Genomic DNA, 4,641 nt, shown 5'->3' with positions numbered 1-4,641 from the left:
TTAGAATGATAAGACTGAATTATACTGTTGGGACACATCCTGTGAGGAGATGCTGGTGTCATCAACTCCAACTACCTGTGTTTATGTTAATTGAATGAGCTTATGACATTGTCCTCTATACAATGTAGGAGACGGGACGACTCCTATTGGAGCTGCCGCTATTGTGACAAATGTCCTGTGATAATTAACTCAGTCTGGGCAATAGGTCATGTCTCAGTCACCTAGGCTGTATAAAGGATTAGTTAATTAGCTCATGTTAATTTTCTCCTGTATATAAGACTGTATTCTGGTTCTGAATAAAGTGAGTTCATGTTAGCAACAAGCAAGTGTCGCCTTGTTTTGTGCTCAGAGAGGTTGGGATATCTGTATACGGACTGGGAGGAAGTGGTATATGACGGAAGCACTCAAGCGGAGTGTGGGACGTTCCGTGACAGCATGTAAGTATACACCAGGTACTGTATGTTCTTACTCCCTCTAGTGGCGAAAACCAGGTAAGACATGCAACTACTCAAAAGCAGATAATTCATAATATGTATACTTTAGGATTGTCTTCACTTACCTTATCCCTGCCGCAGAACTGCTGATAACAGACAGATCCAACCTTCACCCATCACGGCAGGTAGCGTTGTGCCAACCTTCAGGGTTCTGGGTTCCTACTCACAGGATCCTCTTCCCTGGACTTGTAGAAGACTCTGCCAGAAAAACTTTTCACACAACTTAATTTGTGCACCAAAGCACTGGAGCCCAGTCCTCAAAGAGAGACATTACAGGCAAAACCTCATTTCTACACACGAGGGCCCGGGTACCATCCATCTTAGGCATATATATTGCCCGAGGTATGGATCCGGTTGTATAGCTCCTAGGCCCCCGCAGAAACCATCAAGCAGAGCTTTCTTCTTAGCACATCTTCTAGCGTGACCAACCACCTTAGACACTTGCAAAAAACTGAGGTACTCTCCATATGGGAGGGGTTATATAGGGGAGGAACTCGCCTTGTAATTAGGCTTGCCAGTGTCCATCTAACCCACTAAGTAATTATCAAGTCTCTGTGTCCCGTGATTTATGAACAAGAAATGTTTTTTTCTTAATTCTGCTTCGAGTGGAGATATCTAAAATGTGAGTTTATTTTATATTAAGGTAATAATATACAGTGGGTATAGAAAAGAATCACCCCCTTTTAAAATAATCACATTTTGTTGCTTTGCAGCCTGAAATGAAGACAGACACAGTTTTTTTTTATCCAGCTGTATTTGTGCAATTTCTAACATCCAAGTGAAAGATATATAACACCCACATGTTAGAAAAAAAAAATCAAAAATAGAATCACTGAGTTGGAAAAAGGATCACCTCCCTCCTAAAAATGACTTGTAAACACAATCAAGTGTAGCTAATCACCTTCTCAATGGCACACAAAACCATCTGACCTTCAACTGTGATCAGCTGTGGTCATTTTGATTAGCTCAGCATGAAAAGAGCTTTCCTGGAGCATTTCAGTCCCTTGTAGTGCAACTGAAGCAAACTATGGATGGCAAGGCACTGTTGAAAAATTATGGGATAAAGTTGTAGACAGGCACAAGTCAGGAGATGGACAAAAAAAATAAAACGCTTTATCAATGCCTAGAAGCACAGTGAACTCTATTTGATACAACACAGACCAGTGGCGGCCGGTCCATAAGGGGCGCAGGGGTGCCACCCCCCTTATCTTTATGCACTGGCCTCTAATCTCCATGTGGGGCACCGGACGCATAAAGTTCTACAAGGTTTTTCTTTTAGCACAGGATTACAGCCGGGGGCTCTAATTGGCTTCAAAAAGGGCTCAAGCCCACCTACTTGTGACATTAGCGAATGAACATTCCCTATTGTCTTCCTGCTTCTCCTCCTGGCCAATCAGGACAAGAAGCGGGTCCTCAGAACGGATTGGCCAGGAGGAGAAATGACTGGATTGAGAGGAGAAGCCAGGGAAGCCGCCCGCGACCTGGATTGGGTAAGTGGCGAGTGGGCGAGTGGAGCTGGCGAGCGAGCAGGGGTATGTGGAGGGTTTGTTTGCAGCAACCTCCCCCCCCCCCCCCAACAAAATAGAGCACCAGCTGCCACTGACACAGCCCCTCCCTGGATTAGGACATCGCTCCAAACTGGATGAAAGAGTCAGGAGGAAACTGGTTAGAGAGGCTACCAAGAGGCCTACAGCAACTCTGAAGCAATTGCAGGAATTTATGACAAAGAGTGGTCATGATGTGTGCATGTGACAACAATATCACAAATTCTCCACAAATGTGGCTTGTATGGGAGGGTTGCAAGAAAAAAAAACACTCAAGAAAAGACCACACGCAGTCACAACTGACCTATGACAAAACGCACCTTAAAGATTCTGAGGCCACATGGAAAAATGTGTTATGGTCAGACTAAAATTTAATTATGTGGCCTCCACACCAAACGATATTTCTGTTGGAAATCCAATACAGCTCACCAGTCAAATAACACCATTCCTATAGTAAAGCATGGAGGTGGTAATATCCTGTTATGGGGGTGTTTCTCTGCAGCAGGGCCTGGAGCACTTGTCAGGACAGAAGGAAAATGGATGGGGCAAAATACCATCAAATTCTTGAGGAAAATCTGCTGCCCTTCGCCAGAAAGTTGTCAATGGGAAGAAGGTTTACCTTCCAACATGACAATGACCCAAAGCACACAGAAAAGAATGACCACACAGTGGTTAAAGGAGAAAAAGGTGAATGTCCTTGCATGGCCTTGTCAGAGCCAAATCCTAAACTCCATCTGTGGAATGACTTAAAGACTGCAGTCCACAAACGGTCACCGTCAAATTTAACTGAACTTGAGCATTTCTGCAAAGAAGAGTGTGCAAATTTTGCACAGTCTAGATGTGCAAAGTTAGTAGAGACTTGTCCCAACAGACTAAAAGCTGTAATTAAAGTAAAAAGTGGTTCAACAAAATAGTGACAGGGTGTGATCCTTTTTCCAGCTCAGTGATTCTGTTTTTGATTTTTTCTTTTCTGACATGTTCGTGTTATATCTTATGCCGCGTACACACGATCGGACTTGGTCCGGCACACTTTCTGACGGACTTTGTCCGCCAGGTGCTCCGGACTTTAAAACGGACGGACTTGCCCACACACGACCGGACTTTCCGGCGGGCTAAATCCGCCCGTCTTTCCGACGGACTTTCGCCGGAGTTACAGCGGACTTTCAGAATGAACAGACTTGCCCACACATGGACAAGTCCGTTCATTTTGAACGTGACTCAGGTGCGACGGGACTAGAAAAGGAAGTCAATCTTGCCGCTTTTATCGGCGAGATTGACACCTTAAGAGCCCCGTCGCGGGTCATACCAGGCCCTTAGGTCTGGTATGGGTTATAAAGGGAACCCCCTACGCCGAAAAAAACAGCGTGGGGTCCCCCCTAAAATCCATACCAGACCCCGATCCAAGCACGCAGGCCGGTCAGGAAAGGAAGTGGGGACGAGCGAGTGCCCCCCCCTCCTGAACCGTACCAGGCCGCATGCCCTCAACATGGGGGGTGGGTGCTTTGGGGGAAGGGGGCCCTGTGGGGGCTAATAAATTATTTTAAAAACCTGTGTAGTGTGTTTTATTATTGACACTTTTTCCCTAGGTGAATGGGTAGGGGTACCATGTACCCCATACTCATTCACATAGGGTGGGGGGCCGGGATCTGGGGGCCCTCTTATTATAGGGGGCTCCTGGATTCCGGTAAGCCCCCCCGCCCGCAGACCGCGACAACCAACGGTCAGGGTTGTTGGGAAGAGGCCCTTGTCCTCATCAACATGGGGACAAGGTGCTTTGTTGAGGGCATGCGGCCTGGTACGGTTCAGGAGGGGGGGGGCACTCGCTCGTCCCCACCCTCCTTTCCTAACCGGCCAGGCTGCATGCTCGGATCGGGGTCTGGTATGGATTTTAGGGGGGACCCCACGCCGTTTTTTCAGCGTAGGGCTTCCCTTTAAATTCCTGGTATGCCCCGCGCTCGCCGCAATAGGAAAATTTGTTTTTCCTATTGCAGCGAGCACGAAATGCAATACCCTGCCCTTGCGTCATATCTGGTCCGTTGGACCAGCATACAGACGAGCGGGCTTTCCGTCGGACCAGCACACAGACGAGCGGACTTTCTGCCAGAAGTCCGACGGAAAGATTTAAAACACGTTTCAAATCTAGGTCCGGCGGGCTTTTGGGAAAAAGTCCGCCGGAAAAGTCCGCCGGAGCCTACACACGGTCGGATTGTTCGGCAGACTCTGGTCCGCCGGACCGAGTATGCCGGAAAGTCCGCTTGTGTGTACGCGGCATTACACTTTGATGTTATAAGTTGCACTAGTAAATACAGCTGGATAAAACAAAAACTGTGTCTGTCTTCATTTCAGGCTACAAAGCAACAAAATATGATTATTTTAAAGGGGGTGATTCTTTTCTATACCCATTGTATGAAGCAAGATCCCAGGCCTCCTTTAGTCTAATTTATTATTTATTTTTATTTATTTAAGGTACTTCTATAGTGCCGTCAATTTACGCAGCGCTTTACATATATATTGTACATTCACATCAGTCCTTGCCCTCAAGGAGCTTACAACCTAAGGTCCCTAACACACATTCATACATATTAGGGCCAATTTTAGACAGG

This window comes from Aquarana catesbeiana, linkage group LG06 (genome assembly GCF_042186555.1).
Source record: "Aquarana catesbeiana isolate 2022-GZ linkage group LG06, ASM4218655v1, whole genome shotgun sequence".
NCBI lineage: Eukaryota > Metazoa > Chordata > Amphibia > Anura > Ranidae > Aquarana > Aquarana catesbeiana.
Note: the sequence above shows the minus strand (reverse complement) of the source record.